This window comes from Erigeron canadensis, chromosome 1, assembly GCF_010389155.1.
Source record: "Erigeron canadensis isolate Cc75 chromosome 1, C_canadensis_v1, whole genome shotgun sequence".
Lineage (NCBI taxonomy): Eukaryota > Viridiplantae > Streptophyta > Magnoliopsida > Asterales > Asteraceae > Erigeron > Erigeron canadensis.
In genome coordinates this window covers 122,768-141,107 of record NC_057761.1, presented here as the reverse complement: position 1 = coordinate 141,107, position 18,340 = coordinate 122,768, and positions in this window count along the sequence as shown.

Genomic DNA, 18,340 nt, shown 5'->3' with positions numbered 1-18,340 from the left:
GAAGCATCTCATTTGTATTCTCGACTTCTAATTGTGTCATGATCTTGTTTAATTCAAGAACTTTGGTTTCAAGTTCTTGTTTCTCAAGATGAAGCTTGAAATTTGGAGTAAAAGTGACTGCAACTTTTTCAGATTTCAAATTGTCAAATTCTTTTTGAAGAAGATCAAACTTAACTTGAAAATTGAGTAAAATTTGGTCTTTTTCTTTCAAATCATTGTTTATTTTTGAAATCTCTTTGTTTTTCTTTTTACCTTCTTGAATAGCTGCTTCACTTTTATCTATGTAAAAACCTAAAAGTTTCTTGGGAATTGTGATTACCTCATCATCCTCTTCAATAGAGTCTGCAGCTTCATCATCGAGTTCCTTTAACTTCTTGATCTTCGTCATGAAGCACACATTTGCTGCCAGTTCATCAGTCTCATCATCAGTGAGATGAAGCCATTTGTCATCTTTAGCTAGAAGGGCAATTCCACTTTCTTCTTGCTTTGCCAACATGAGCTTGTACTTGTAGTACTCTGAATTCTTTTGTCAAGGTTTGGTACACTCTTTGGCAATATGACCAGGAATTCCACAATTATAGCATTCTCTCTCTCCCCATTCTTCTTCTCCAAGACTTTCCTTTCAAACTTTTTCTCACTTTCAAACTTTTTTTCTCCAACTGGTTCCTTGTAAGTCTCAAATTTAGGAACACTTGAATTCTTGGCATATGATGAAACTGAGGAAGACCGAAGCTGATTGTTGGTAGGTTTCTTTTTGAAGAATTTCTTCTTGAAAGCTTTGGTGAAGTAAGCTAACTCTTTATATATCTCAAGATCCTTTTCATCTAGTTCAGGATTACTTACATCACTCACCTCCGAATCAGTTTCAAGTTTAATTCCGCTTTTCCTTGAACCTCTAGAAGACTTCTTTTCAGCAACAAGAGCCAGTGGATCAGAATGAACAGTTTCCTCTTTCATCTTTTGAGTCTTTAGAACTTGATCAGTGTTTAATGTTAGTTTCTCAAACAAAGTGTGAATCGTCAAGTTTCCAAAGTCTGCTTGTTGGTTCAACTGAGTCCCATACACTTGCCACTCTTCTTCAAGATTTTTGATGAACTTGATGTTTAACTCCATGTTTGTTCTTTTGACATCATTTTTCCTCAGTTCATTGATGATATTGCAAAATCTGATGTAGACATTATTGAGAGGTTCTCCTTTCTGCTATTTGAATGTCTCATACATGTTCAAAACAGTTGACAACCTTATGGTGTTAGAAACATCAGAACCTTCCATTTGTTTTTCAACTTCATCCCAAATATCCTTTCCAATTTCATATGAGTCCACATTGCAATATATATCATCTGGAAGTGCTTGATAGAGATAAGCAATGGACATTTGATCAGCTTCAACACAATTTTTCTGCTCAGGATTCCAGCTTTCTTCTGAAGTGGTTCATTGTTCACAGGGTTTTTGGGAATTTCAGGACCATCTTTCAAAGACTTTGTGATGTTCTTTGCATTCTTTTGTCGATCAATCCAATTTAGAAATCTTTTCTTCCATAGAGGGTAAGATCCTCTGAATAACACAGGAGGTCTTCCATCTGAACCTAGAGCCAAAGCCTCTCTTGCAGCCATAATAAAAATTTGATAAATTAAAATTTTTTTGAAGAATTTGAAGCTGGATTTCTGAAGAATGCCGAGCTCAGACTTCGGTAAATAGAACAAGATGTTCTTGACAAAAATTGATTTGTGAAGTATGCCGAGCTAATATCTCGGTGCAAAAACTAAGTATTTTGATCAATGTTAACTTTAACTAAGTGCCGAGGTTATACTTCGGCAACTAGTACAATCACTAACACAAATCACCAATACTTAACCAAAGTATTCAACTTCACGTGTTTGCCGAGATGATATCTCTGCAAACTGAACAAGTTGTTCCAACACTTAACCAAGAAATCAAAGAGGTATAAACTCAATTATTTGCCGAGTTAATAACTCTACAAATAAAACAATTTCTCCAGTCTTTGTTGTATGCTTAGACTCGCCGAGCAAGGAGCTCTGCAAAGAGAACAAATCAAAATCAACAACCTCTGCAAATACTAGATATCACAAAATGACAAAATAGTCGATTTGCAGTCGTCTTCTTCGTCCAACAACGCTTCAAAAGCCGAGCACACTGAAAATCTCCATTTTCTTCTTCAATACTGAGAATTAAAACTCCAAATTTGTACCAAAATGTTCAGAAACCAAGTGCGAACAAATCCTCAAACAAATTAATCTCTAAAATCAACCAGAATACGAACCCACTGATCTATGCTTTTGCCGAGCTTAGATCAAATCTAACTTTCTGATTGAATTGAACTCTAATTTCAATACTGAAATGATTATAATCAAAATCCTTGATGATCGGTGAACAAACTTTGAAGAAAAACACACTAATTTTGCTGAAATCAATCGAACAGTAATCTCGGCAAAAATAGAAAGTGTATAAACAACTCAAAAACACCAAAATTAAGAACAAATTCTGCTTCTATATTGATTCTGGATCATTCAGATTGACTAATTTTGCTATAATACCAAATGTAATGTTTGTATTTGAGCTTAACTATGTGTTTTAGTGTGTGATAATGGAGGTCGTGTGTGTGTTAGTGTGTGTAAATGCCGAGAGAGAAAGTAAGTGTGTATGGAAAGATTGGATAGCATGAAAATGTGTAAAAGTTACAATTCAAAGCTATGGAGGGGACTTTATATACTCCTATACAATTTACACTAGTCCCCCTTCCATACCTATAAGAAATACAAACAAATACAAAGTATTATAAAATACAAATCAACTACTAGAAATTATATTTCTAACACCTAATACTAAAGGGAAGGGTAAACTAGCTGAACAAGTAACTTCAACACAATTATGAGTGCATATAGAAGAAATTATTATGAGGGATATGCAAAAAGACATCTTGATAATGCAAATGCACAGAATTATGTTAAGTTACTTAAATCTTTGTCTTATGGTGAGTCTGATGTGATAGATCAAGGGAATAAATCCAATAGATCTAAGACCCGAAAACGACAGGGACCTTCACAAAATACTACTACTAGTAGTGGAAGTCCGAGTCGTTCCTGTACACCTCAAAGGAGTAATTCACCTGGGAATAAGATGGCTCAATAGAATCAATCACCCCCTCCTAAGGCTCGTTTCTATTCACCTAAGAAATAGTCTATGACACCATTTTCATCCAAGGCTCCATTACAGAGCGATGGATTTTGGACCGAATTAATCATTAGAGATGAATTTGGCAAACCTAAACCTCAGAAGGTTTGGGTTCCTTTCAGAAACTAACCATCTTATCGTCTGATTTGCAGGGAGAACCAAGGAAGCCTATCAGTCTTTGGTATGTTGACAGTGGATGCTCTCGGCACATGACAGGGGACAAGAAAGTGTTTTCCAACTATGAAGATATAAATGGTTCGTATGTTAGTTTTGCAGGTCCCAAGGGCGGCAACATCTCGGGCCAAGGTGATGTTGTCAATGGGAAGATTACACTGGAAAAAGTCAATTATGTGGAACAGTTATCTCATAATCTTATGAGTGTTTCTCAGATTTGTGACAAGGGTAATCATGTCCATTTTACTGAGAAAGAAGCACTTATTTTGAAACCAGGATATGTTGTTCCTGAAGACTGGATCTTGCTTAAAGCTCCTAGGAAGAGAGACATCTATGGCCTTGTGTTAGGTGTTGATAATCCTAAGGAGTCTGTTTGCTTGTTGACTAAAGCAAACAAATCTGAATCGTTGTTATAGCATAGAAGAATAAGACATATTCATTTCCGAAAGATGGATGATATTGTCAAACATGGTTTGGTTGAAGGTATTCCCATGAAACAGTTTGAAATGGAAGACAAATGTGTAGCTTGTCTGAAAAGGAAACAGCAAAAGTCTTCACAAAAACCAAAGCAAGAAAATTCTATTGCCAACCCATTTGAGCTACCTCACATGGATTTATTTGGTCCAGTGAATATAAGAAGTATAAGTGGAATGTATTACTGTTTGGTGGTTACTGATAACTACTCGAGATTCTCATGGGTATTCTTTCTTCAATCGAAAGATGAAACTCCATAGATTTTGATAAACTTCTTTGTTGAAACTGAAAATGTTTATGGAGTTCGTGTTAAGAGAACCAGGAGTGACAACGGAACAAAATTTAAGAATAAGACATTGGGAGTCTTTTGGTTGTCCAAAGGAATCCAACATCAATTTAGTGCACCGTATGAACCACAATAGAATGGAGTTGCTGAAAGAAAGAACATGACTCTAATAGAGACAGCCAGAACAATGCTTGCTGATTCAGGGCTCCCTACTATGTTTTTGGGGGAGGCAGTGAACACAGCTTGTCATATTTTAAATAGGGTTTCTGTAGTTAAGCGTCATAATAAGACATGTTATGAGCTTCTACATAAGAAGAAAACAAATTTACAGAATGTTGAACCATTTGGTGTACCATGTACTTTCCTGAAATATTTACCTCAGTCAAAGTTTGATCCAAAGGTTGAAGTGGGTTTTTTCATGGGTTATAAACCGGGTACTCCAAGTCGACAGGTTTACATTAAATTGACCGACAAAGTTGACTTGGGTACTAATGTCAAAATTGTCAGTCACAAACCCGCTGTACATTCTAGAACTGGCAAGAATTTTGATTATGACAGTATGTTTCGTTCATTACACGGTCCTGCTTCTTATTTAGATCTTGAAACAGTGGATGATGTGATCATTTTAAAAGATCATATGGATTATTCCACTACTTCTACATCTTCTCCTGCTCAAAATGTTGATACTACTCCAACCAAAGTTCAGTCTACTGTTATTGGTGAAGGTAGTAAGGACAAGAATAAGCTAATAGATTCGAATGATTGTGAACCCGAGAATACTACACCACTTACTCCGTCAAAGGTTTCACTGCCTGCTGATGATCCTATTTCTAAAGAATCAGAAGATGATTTTCGCTCCCCTGAGTTTCAGATTAAAACGAAATAGGAGAAAGTTTGAATGTTGATTCGGTTCCTCAATATCGAGTTAATAAGGATCATCCAGTTGAAAATATTCTTGGTAATGCTACAGAACCTGTTCGAACTAGAAATCAGTTGAATAAGGAACTTACTAGTTTGTTTTGTAAAGTGAAAGACACTGGATTGATAATTGAGTGTTTATATTATGGTTTCATTTCACAAGTAGAACCCAAGAATGTAAAGGCATCACTTCAAGATCCTTGTTGGGTTGAAGCTATGCAAGAAGAATTAGCTCAATTTGAAAAACTTGGAGTATGGGAGTTAGTAGATGTGCCTAGAAGTAAGGAACTGATTGGAACTTGTTGGGTATTTAAATGCAAACGAGATGACAAATGGGTCATTACTAGGAACAAGGCACGTTTGGTAGTTTAGGATTGAAGCTATAAGGTTGTTTTTAGCCTATGCTAGTTTCAAGGGTATAAAGGTCTATCAGTTAGACGTTAAGAGCGCTTTCTTGTATGGTGAAGTTAAAGAAGAAGTATATGTTCACCAACCACCGGGGTTTGAAGATCCTAACTATCCAAGGAGAGCATATCGACTTGATAAGGCTCTTTATGGATTACATCAAGTACCCAGAGTGTGGTATGAGAAATTGTCGACACATTTGTTGACAAATGGTTTTACAAGAGGGTTGATAGACAGCACATTGTTTATCAAATAGAGGAATCTAATTGTACAAGTTTATGTGGATGATATCATATTTGGTTCTTCTAACACAAAGATGTGCAAAGAGTTCGAAATGAGCATGAAAAAGGAATTTGAAATGAGTGCTATGGGGGAACTTCAATTCTTGCTCGGACTGCAAGTTAATCAAAGGAAAGATGGATTTTTCATACACCAGTCTAAGTATGTCGATGACATCTTGGAGAGGTTTCAAATGATAGAATCCAAGACATATGGTACTCCTATTCAGCAGAATCATGGTTTAGGAGTTCTTGATCCAAAAGATGAACTTTTGGATGCAACTTATTATCGTGCTATTATTGGCTCATTGATGTATCTGACTGCTTCGCATCCAGATAATATGTTTGCTGTTTGTCATTGTGCTAGATTTCAAGCTAGTCCGAAAGAGTCACATTTGGTTGCAGCAAAACGTATTCTATGTTATCTTAAAGGAAACCAAGGGCTTGATCTATGGTATCCTATGGGTAGAACGTTTGATTTTGTTGCATATACTGATTCGGACTTTGGCGGTTGTAACAATGACAGGAAGTCTATGACTGGAGGTTGTTAGTTTTTAGGAGGAAGATTAGTATCGTGGCAGTGCAAGAAGCAGACATGTGTTGCTCAGTCTTCATGTGAGGCAGAGTATACGGCTGTTGGTAGTTGTTGTTCCCAGGTATTGTGGATTCAGCAACAACTTCGTGACTACGGTATGGATTTTCTTGATTGTCATAACATGATTTCTGCACCAAATTCATGTCATCAATGGCGGATTTAAGGTGTGTGTTCTTGGTGTGAGTGTGTGTTTTGACAGAGAAAGTGTGTGTGATTAGAAATTGGCTGATTGGAATTAATGTGTGTTAAAATTTTTCCAAGGTTATGATCTCTAAGGTATGAGGGGGTATTTATAGTCTAAATACTCACATATGCTAAATATCACATTTAGCTCCTCAACCTTAATGATCATTTATTAACTACAAGTAAGTCCACTATTCTAAATTACAATTTATCACTATTTTTGGATTTCTAACATCCTCCCCCTTAGTCATATATTGTAATGAATGAAGTACGTGTTATGTTGTCTTGTAGGAATGAATCTGATGAGCCCGGTGGTGAAGACAATTGGTGTGTTGAAACAAGTCTTCAAAGCTTTCTCTTTTGTCTTTGGAGAACTTGATTCACTCTTGGTCTTGGACTTCTTGAAATTAAATCATATGGTGATTCTCAATATTCTTTTTGAACAGAGAATAACGAGTGTGTGTGTGTGTCTTGAATCTTTAAAGATTGTTGAATCATGAATCAGAGTTGTCTTTGGAGATGCGGAAGGTATGAACTTGGCTTTGATTCTTCATTCTTTGATTCTTGAGTGAAGTTCAACTTTTTGAAATGAAGTTTCATGAACATGTACTCTCCCCCTTGATGTGTGCATTGGAGCTTCTTGATAAAGTATTATTGTATGACTTGAAGATCTTGAATGAAGTATGTTGATGAAGACTTTTTTTGGAGCTTTACTTCTTTGACTTGAATCTTCTAACCAATCTTTCAACTTTTTGAAGCTTCGATCTTTGTCACATCAACTTGAACACTTTGGAGAGTAAGCATTTGAATGAAGTTTGGATAAGTCTCTTATGAAGTAATCATGCTCCCCCTCAATTCATGAGTATAAACATTTTTGGAGCATCTTTGAACTTTTGTACCATCTTGAGTGAATATCCTTTCATCTTCGGTCTAATTCTTATCTTTGAAATCAATTCAGATTTTCTTTATCAAGCCAAGATTTCAATCAACTATGATCAAGTGAAAATCTGAGCTCAACTAAGATAAACCTTATCAATCATTCTTATTTCTTCCCCAATCAATCATAATATTTTCTCCCCCTCATAATGACAAAGTTGGGAACCAATGTCATTATGCAGACATTGATTGATAAAATGTCAAAAGAAATTACACGATCCTAAACTAGATTTAGTGCACATGGAGAAATGCCGACCATCGAAACATCAACCCAAACCATTAGCCCAATCCAAAGAATTCTAGAGGTGAGTAAAATGTAGGGTTCAAGTTGTTGGTACAAACGTTATAGCATGGTGTTGTGTGTTTGTGAGATGAGAAATGAAACCGGATAAGAATGATCCGTTAGCATGTTCAAACATTGAAAGGATTAATGAAATGACCGATAGAAATGTATAACATTTTTCGGATTTCCTATGTATCATTGAGATTTGCACAAAGCAATACTCTAACATAGTTCGGTCTGCGACTTTTCAACCACGAGATTGCTTCAAAGAATATAAATCATGGTTAATACAACTGAAGCATTCGATAACCACAATCTATTATCTTTAAAGACTTTTATGAAATAACCGAGGTCACATTTAGACTTCTCGTTAACTCAATAACCACATAAATGTAATTATGAGACCTACTTTCAACGTTGGAAAAGATGTTAGCATTGGTAGGATTTTCATTTGATCATCGTGTAATATCAATTAAGATATCACTACAAATGTTCCGGCTATATCACAAAGATAAGCAATAATATCACAAAGATATGACTCGAATGTGTCCTAAGGAAATGGATAATGATCAAATTAATGACCAATCAAGATAGCTCTAGACACAATGTGATCAAGTGAAGTCGGAGACTGGAGCAGAGTGTCGCCCTTTTTCAATATCAACATCTTCTAAATGAAGAGTCAATAGAAATGTGAAAATCTCCGTGAGAAATGAAACAAGTATTTGTTGAGAAACACTTGAGTGGTTATGAAAAGATGTGCATCGCTTCACTGGGTCCAAGAAGACTTTTTCAATATCGAAATATCAACAAATGACATCCGATAGAAATGTAATTTACCCAGCGATTTGAGAATTTAGGGAAGGGTATCATTTATTTTAACCCTTTTCTCTCAACATATCACCTTAACCTCTCACTTTTCAACTTTACTCCCTCCATCCTATTTGCACGAAAACATCATCATACAAATACCCTCACTATCTAATGAAAGAAGTGAATACTCCGGGGTTAGAACTCATCGGCGATGATGAAGTTCATGGAGTGAATTAATCGCTCATGTGCAAACTAATCACCGAACTTCAATTGATTGAAAATCATTGGAAAATCATCAAACGTGTGTATGAAAATGTTTAAAACACATTTGAAGTCTTGGAAGTTTTTGAAATCACAAACTCCTCCTTAATCTATGCAAGAATAGATCAAAATGTTTTTCATAGAGAGGTAGAGCAAAAATCGGTTATTGTGAAATCAAAAAGATTTTGATATTTTTGGAAAACTTGAGAGTCTATTGTGAACAAGATTTTTCAATTGAGAAGCACAAAGTTTTGCTTCAACAACAATGTTCATAGTAAGATTGCTAGGGAGTACAACAAGGCGTTCAATCCGTCGCATCTTACATCAACAAGTTGGAGGCAATAAAACATTTTAAACAAACTTTAACTCAATCAATTATTCAAAATGAGACAACTAGGGAGTACACAAAGGCATTCGATCCTTCGCTTCTCATATCAACAATTGAGAGGTTGAAAAACTTTATTTGAAAGCAATTAACTGCTATTACACATACATATTCATATAGGACTACTTGGAAGTACACAAAGGCGTTCAATTCCTTGTTATCTTATATCAATCTATATGTATAACAACAGGTTCTTAGAATGTATAAACATTCGAAAATAAATAAAGCATTGAAGAACGGGTTATAAACAGAGTATGTATAAGCCACTTTAAAATAAATAAAATCTTTTTGTTTATTTTTGAAAATTTATATTTTTTTATTTGATTTTATCTTTTCAAATTTTGTATTTAAGTTTCAAGATTTAACATACCAAGCTTGGAGAGAAGAAAGTTAAACCTCTTTTCACCTGTTGATTTGAAACTAAGAAGATTAGAACGAGGTGAGGAAACTCCTTGCTTATTTGGTTTATCATGAGAGAACCATCCATATCTATCCCTATATCTAGTTGTACCATTAGATGTATCCTTAGTTAGCAAAATTAAGCTAGACTTAGACACCTTAGGTAAACAACTAGATTGAGAGTTAGATGAAGAAGCATTAGGATAGTCTTTTGGAAGTTTCACTTTGATGTACTTTGATCTGGGTGTAGTCTCAGCTTGTTCTTTTTTGACATGTTTAACCGGGGTAGGAATCTTTGGTTCTAACTTAATGGTCTTTGGTTCAGTCTTGACGAGTTTGGACTTAACTCATTCCTTTGAGTAATATGAAGCTGGAGCTTTGGACAATGGATTTTGAGATTCCTCTTTTGTTTCAACTTTGATTTTGGTAGATTCAACCTTTTTCTCAGTTTCTGAATCAAAAACATATTCCCCCTTCATGAATTTTTCAAAATCATCTTTTGTAAAAGATTTCAATGGAGGTTGATTAGTTTCAAATTCTTTTGAAAGTTTTGAAAAATCAGGAATCTTGGTGTCCAACTTCACATCATGGGTAGTCTCGGAAATTAGGTCAACTTGAACTGACACATCTTTGGTCTCACAAGAAAATTTAGTAGAAGTATCAACACCTATACTAGCACTAAGCTTAGGGTGAACAACTAACTCATCAATAGTATTGCATGTGAAAAACCTATAGAAGTACCATATCAAAACTAAACTATGTGCAAGTTCTTCATCAGATAAATCAGATTGCACATAATCATCAGCTATAAAGGTAGCAGTATTTTGACAAGTACATTCAAGAGAATCAGTCAAGGTCTGAGTGGAGGAATTGGTAGATGAATCACAAGTAGTCTGGGTAGAATGGTCTACTAAAGTACTTAGGTCAGTTTGAGTAGAAACATTCACACAAACTTTCTTAGTATCAACAACACTAAATTTATCCTTTGAATTCGGACTTTGAGACTTTAGTTGATTAATAACTTTTTGTTGAGATTCCACCTTTTGTTGTAAACCTTCTATTTGTTTTTCTAAAAATGTGGTTGGAACATACATTTTAGTTGGTTTAGGTGGAGTACCAACAGACTCTTTATTTAGAAAATTTGATGCAATCTCTTCCAATTTAAAAGTTAAAGATTCTTTAGTTTTGTATGAAGCATTTAGAGCATCATAATTAAGCAGAAATTCATCTTTTGGTATTGTGACAACCGTCATCTGACCGTATTTTCCGAAAGCACTTTCCGGTCATTTTTAGTTCGTATTGTTTATGTACGTAATTAGTCTAATAAGATTTTATCACGGAATAAATGAATTTCTATTAGATTTGGGCTTATTGAGCGTTTAGACGTTAGAAAAATTTTATGTGGACTCGAGAACAGGAGGAATGCTAGTTATCTTGTGGAAATGTCAAACTTAGTAAAATACTTAAAATTAAATCAATTAAAGATTTAATAAGTAAAAATAGACATGTTTATATCCGTTAGAAAGCTATTAAAAAGTTACGTTTAAATATGACGACAAAATAAATTTACGGGTCATGAGTCTTGTAAAATGGTCGAGTCAAACGAGTTTTGGGAAGGTCAAAGATGGTCAAACTCGGTCAAAGGGGGGAAACATGAACCAACAAAACCCTTACTAACCCTAACCCTAACCCTAACCCCTCTCATTTCTCACACACTCTCCCTCCCTCTCTTTCTCCTCTTCTCCAGCCGCCCCCCTTCCCCCCTCTTTCTCTCAAATCCGGCCGCAAACCACCACAAGACCACCACCGAACCACCATCTATCATCTTCTCCTTCTATTTTGTTTTAGATCGTGGTAAGTATGGCACGAATCATTGATTTAATTGCGTGTTCTTCATCAAAAATTAAGATTTTCGTGTATGTATATATATATTCGGTTGTATGAAACCCGTTTTTAGTCATATATGTATATATATACACGATAATTTTTATGTATATATATACACACATTTTCGGCTTTAAATCTCTTCCTTCCTTCTCTTAAATCCGAAAATCTTTTCTTAGATTTGTGTAAATGAATTTTCTATGAGAAAAAATATATATAAATTTTCGGTTGTTTAAGGTTATATATATATATATCCGAAAATCTCTTGGATCCGAAAATCTTACATTATGTTAAACAAATCGGATGTATATATGTATGTATATATGGATAGATCCGAAATCTTGACCCGAAATCTTCTAAATCTAAGAGCTATGGTCCGAAATCTTTGAAATCCGAAAAGTTTGATCCGAAATCTATGTTCTTGATTAAGATTTGATGTGCTCATTGTGATTTCGGTCCTTTAACACATGAATACATACATACTAATTAAAACCGTGGCTAAATATGATTTTCGGTTCGTTCTTGGTTAGATCTAGCTTAGATCCGATCTAAAAACTTGGTTTTGGACTTGAAATTGTGTTGTAACTTGTTCATTGTAACCGAAACTAGTTTTGTTCTTGATTATGGTTCGGTCAACGCCGGTCAAACTGGCTGGAATATATATTTTTGGTTTCAAAAATTGATTGGGTTATGAAATGTTGTTAGATCTAAGAGTGGTTGAAATTTTTGTTTCGGTCAACGCCGGTCAACACGGTCAAAATTGGTCAAACCGGCCAGAAATGTTATTTTGGTCATTTAGGCAAAAATTAAAGTATTTAAACAAAGTTAAATTAGATTTAAATTAATTTGACCCTTGTTTAAAAATTTAATTTCCAATTTTTATAATTATGAAGTTTATATGAGAAAATATATATATATATATATATATATATATATATAAAATATATACATAAAAATTTATTAAACATAACTATATATATTAAAAAAAAAAAAAACAAAAGACGTTGTAAGGACCATTTATAAATTATACATTCGTATAACGACAGTAATGACTTATCGGACTTCTTAGACTTTTAACGACTATATATAAAGACAAAATAAAATGACTTTGTAAAGACGATGTACCAGCTATATGACTTTTCGGACTTAATAAATTTTATAATGACATTGACACGAAGACTTAACAGATATAAATAATAAAACGTGACATTATTAAATGAACTATTTCCTTGGACAATTTATAAGGACAATAAGACTATTAATAATAGTATGACGTTTGACGAGATATAATGGCATTCCCTAGGACACTAGTATAAGTCATGGACTTGTGCAATTAATTAAGTACTTACTGGGTGACTGTGGTCGATGTAGGACTGTTGGACAGATAGTGGGCTCTTTTCAAGTGTTTTTGACTGTTCGTGTTCTTGTTCGTTCATCTAGGATAATTGTGCTTGTGCTGCTTTCAGGTGAGTTTCGTAGCCCCTCTTTTTACAAGTTTTGGGGGTGGAAAGTATACTTATTTTCAAACAGTTTTGTCGATTTCTATTTTATGTTCAATATTGAGCCTGTTCGTATAGAGTTACTTGTGCCATTTGACGTGCTTTGATCTTGTTGTGTGTGTGTGATTATGTGTTGTTTGTTGTGCTTTGGACGTACTTATTGTGTGTGTTGAGACTTAAGACTTTGGACTAAGGCAGGTACCGTAAGGCCGGACTTTGAGACATTGAGACTTTTGGACTTATTATGACGTAACTCTGCTCGTTATATATTGAACTATTACTGGTTTAGACTTAAAATAATCGACAAAAGACTTATTTCTTTGACTAGACTTTTGTTTAAAACCTACGAACTCACCAACCTCTGTGTTGACGCGTTTTAGTATACTTTTCAGGTGCTCAGGTTAATCAAGGATAAAGATTGCTACGCTAGACTGGACTTCGGAGATTAGTGCTCCTTAATAATTGTCAGACTTTGAGGCTACATGCCTTTGATTATTTCTTTATGGACTTGGTTGTAATAAGCTATTTTAGCACTGTTATGACTTTGAACTCATGTTTTCGGGAATATATTTATTATATTCTATTTCATTTAGCAGTATCTATATAATTCCATGTCGTGCTGTACTTTTCATGACACCTCATGTTTCCGCCAACGGTGGGGTGTTACAGGTATTCTCTCAACTTCATCAGTCTCAAATTTGTCATCTGATCACGTATGGATATCCGCAAAATTAAACATGTATGTTAGAGACAACAAGACCATTGGATAAAAGCATCGGGCTCGAGTTACAAGAGCAATACTCCAAACATGACATAAAAGAGTTAAAAGATCTTCAAGTTATGAAAAAAGGACACCCGATTTATATGACTTCGAATAGATGGACTCGAGGAAAAAGGGCATGAGATATAACTATATATTCTCGATCTATACATATATAATCTATAGAAAATCTGTAAAGATAAAGATATACGCTCAATCTATGTATATATATTAGATATATATACTCGACATGTATATTGGAAATACATGCTCGATATATATATATATAATGCTCGAGATCAATACACTCTCTATAACAAAGAGGGGCTCGAGTATCAAAGAAGGGGGGCCTCGACTTGCATATAAGAAGGAGGGCCTCGACTTGCATATAAGAAGGAGGGCTTCGACTTGCATATAAGAAGGAGGGGCTCGACTTACATATAATAAAGAGGGGCTCTACTTACATATAATAAAGAGGGACTCGAGATATGACAAAGGAAGGAGGCTCGAAATACAAAGACTCGAGATGTGAACCAGGGGCTCGGCTCGAGATGCGACAACAGGGGCTCGAGATTGGAGATCCCCCTCAATCGTATATATATATTAAGATCTTAATGGGCCAAAACCTTAGGTGTAATGGGCCAAACACCCGTCCACTTATAAAACCTTTATCACTCGCCCTCGTGCCTTCTCAACGTATACCCGAGATATGAAAATACCCATTCAAATTATATATGCACATATATATATATGAATAGTTTTATAAATGAGTATAAGTTACATCATTACTACAAAAGGGATATTCACTGTAGGTGAATCTTAGAAAGAGTTTTGTCAACCCTCTTGATTATTCCTATATAAATACTCATGCAAGGAATTGTCAGGAGACAGTCAATTCACATTCAATTCAATCTCATTCAGTACTTACAATCTATCAGAGTAGCTGTCAAACTCATATTTGTTACCCAATCATTCCACCTTAAACTCGCTAAGAGTTTTTTAGGTTTGCACTGATTTATCAGTAGAGTAATGATTGCGTAATGATTCTTATTTGTCACTGAGCCAATTAATTTAGGTTCAAATATTGGCGCCATCCGTGGGACCCGTTTGTTGAACGGATTAAAATCAAAATCACCATTTCGTTTCTCTTTTTCTTGGTCTTGCATGGCCAGGGAAGAAACTCCACTTTCAAAAATAACCTCACCTGGATCTATGGAGGCTGAAGCAAGTGGTGGTGAAAAATCTCAAAAAGATACCACCATTACTCCCCCACCTCTAGTAACTATGCAAAGTACTAGTGGTGAGCATACCGAGGGTGAAAAAAGAATTTCCAATAAATATTTATTGGATGTTAGATCGAGACTTCAATAGCTGTCTGAAGACGTGGTTAATACAAGACCCTCCCTAAATTCGGGTACCATAGGATCAATGTTCTCAGTAGAAGGAACATCATCCTCATCGACCACCTCATTGGTAGGCACAGGTGACCCCGTCACCAATACCCAGGGATTGTTAAAAGAAAAGGGTGATGAGGCTCAAAATATCATTCCAATAATTTCCCCACTTGCTACACCTTTGCCTATCACATCTTCTGACCAAGTAATCCTAGTTGAACAACCTGTCCCTAGCTCATCTGGGACCATTACTGTCCAAGAAAGCCACTTGGTTGAATTGCTAAAGCTCATAAGGGAGCCCTCTCAACCACCTCCCCAAACACACACCTCTCCAGCTACAACACAACCCAGCCAAGATTGGTTATCACAACTCACCAGTATACTCAAACCAACTCCACCTCCACCTCCACCTCCTCCTCCACCAATCTCTCAGGGGATGGTGGAGTCTTTAATGTCTTTAATGGTGGAACAACTTAAAAAGCAACAACCTCGTCCAGAACCAACACCACCACCAAACCCAGCAAGGGAATTGTTGAAAATGTTAAAAGTATTATCCGATGAAGAGGCGGGGGAACAAGCACGAACCGTAAGTATTCCAAGATCAGCTGTCAAATCAAGATTTTGTGATTGGATCGCAGAATATCCATTCCCAGATGGCCAAAAAGTTCCTCCAGTTGTAGGGACTTATGACTGCACCAGGGATCCAAAAGACCATTTGGCATTATATGACCAAGCGATACTCACAGAAAAATGGGTAGACCCGGTGGCTTGTCACTTGTTCCCTGGAACATTGCAAGGGCATGCTAGAGACTGGTTTACTGGCTTACCTGAAAGGAGCATAAAAGATTTTCAAGATTTGGAAGAAAAATTTGTTAGCTCATTTCTTTCAACAAAAGAAACACCAACGTACTCACTTAGAAGCCCACTTGATAAGACAAAGGGAAAATGAATCACTCAGAGATTTTATCTTGAGATTCACTCAAGAATGTCAAAGGATACCTGGTCTGCCAGAAAGTCAACAGATCTCGGGTTTTACTCTTGCCTTGCATCCTGGAGGTCTCCAAGAAAGGTTGACTACAAAAGTTCCTAAGACTTTCAAGGAAGCCATTGATCGAGCCTATGATTACCTCCGTTCTAGAGAAACCTCCACGCTAGTAAGGGGGATGATAAGGAAGGACAAGTCATGGGCTGGACCCTCTGGAGGTAAAAGGCCTCGTTTTGATGTCAAACGAGATGGCCGCAGGGAGAATTACAAAAGAGATACAAGAAGGGATGAGTATCTTGATAGAAGAGATAAGAGGCCAGTTCAATTTGGCAAAAGTGTCCATCTTGTGGACTTAACAAAGTCTCCAAAAGAGATCTTCAAAACTGAGAGGGTAGGGTCAACTTTCAAACCCCCCCCCCCTCAGATCTGCAAAGAAGAACATGAATAAGTATTGTGATTTTCATGAGGATCATGGTCATGATACTAATGATTGCAGAGAACTCCAAGCAGAAATCAAAAGGGCTTTAGACGAAGGGAAATTGGAGCATCTTGTTCCTGGAGCCAGGCAGGGAAGGAAAACTCCTGCAAAGAAAACTTTTGCATGGCAGAAGACACCAGTCAAAAAAGAAAACAATGACGATCCAGGTCCAGCAGAAGGACATGTTTGCATGGTACGCCAAAGAAGACATCCAGAGAAGCGTAAAGCAAATGTATTGAAAGGTTGGGCGGTGGTGCCAATTTCCTTCCCACCTGTTGAAACGGTATCCTCAGACCCTGTCATCATACAAGCTCGCCTCGCAAATTTCCAGGTTGGAAAAATAAATTTAGATAATGGGAGCTCTACAGATATTATCTATGAACATTGCTTTAATAAACTCCCCCAAAGAGTTAGAGACCTCAAGCGCTCGCCTTTGGCCCCCCTAGTGGGTTTCAATGGTGAATCTAGTTGGCCCATTGGAGAAGTAAGTATGGAGGTAATGATGGGTGAGTACCCACTCCATAGAATTGAAGTTGTGGACTTCACAATTGTTAGGGCACCTTCACCATACAATGTGTTGCTTGGCAGACTATCCATGCAGAAATTCGGAGCTGTACCATCAACCATCCATGGGATGGTTAAGTTCCCCACCCCAGTTGGGGTAGCCACCATAAAGGGACGCATGGTATGGCCAAGGGAGTGCAAGCAGGTCAATAAGGAAAGTCCAAAAGAAGTAAGGCATGACTTGTCAATTGAAGTGGCAAGTGAGGGCCCGGAGCAGATGGTAATTATAAATAAAAAGTTCCCAGAGCAACCAGTTATCATTGGATCACAACTCCCTAAAGAAACAAAACGCAAGTTGATCAACGTCTTGAAAGAAAGTTTAGATGTCTTCGCATGGGAAACCTCAGATATGACAGGTGTTCCAATAAAGTTCGCAGAGCATGCCCTGAACGCTAATCCAAACATAGTCCCTATAAGGCAGAAGAAAAAAGGCATGGCTCATGACAGAAGCAAATCTGCTTGCGAGCAAGTAGACAAGATGGTCAAAGCAGGCATATGCAGAGAAGTTAAATACCAGACATGGGTAGCAAACCCAGTTATGGTTAAGAAAGGGGACGGCTCATGGAGGCTTTGTGTCGATTTTAAGGATATCAACAAAGCTTGTCCTAAGGACAATTACCCTCTGCCAGAAATAGGTTGGAAGGTAGAATCTCTGGATGGGTTCAGGTTAAAGTGCTTCCTTAATGCTTACAAGGAATATCACCAGATCTCAATGAAAAAAAGTGATGAAGACAAGACTGCCTTCCATACAGACCAGGGCATCTATTGTTTCCAAAAAATGCCTTTTGGCTTGAAGAATGCTGGGGCTACTTACCAGAGGCTGATAGATAAAACCTTCCAGCACCAGATCGGGAGAAATATTGAAGCTTATGTAGATGACATAGTCATCAAAAGCCATGAGGAAAATGCCATGATAGCTGATATCCAAGAAACTTTCAATACATTGAGGGGGATAAATATGAAGCTCAATCCTTCCAAATGTAGCTTTGGAATGGAGGAAGGGAAGTTCTTGGGTCACATAGTGACTGTAAGAGGAATAAAAGCTAACCCAAAAAAGATTGAAGCAGTTGTAGATATGCCTTCCCCGAAAACAAAGAAGCAGGTGCAAAGCTTAAATGGAAAGCTGGCCTCTTTAGCACGATTCCTTTCCAAGGCAGCTGATAGATCCCTTCCATTCTTTAAAACCTTGAAGGGATG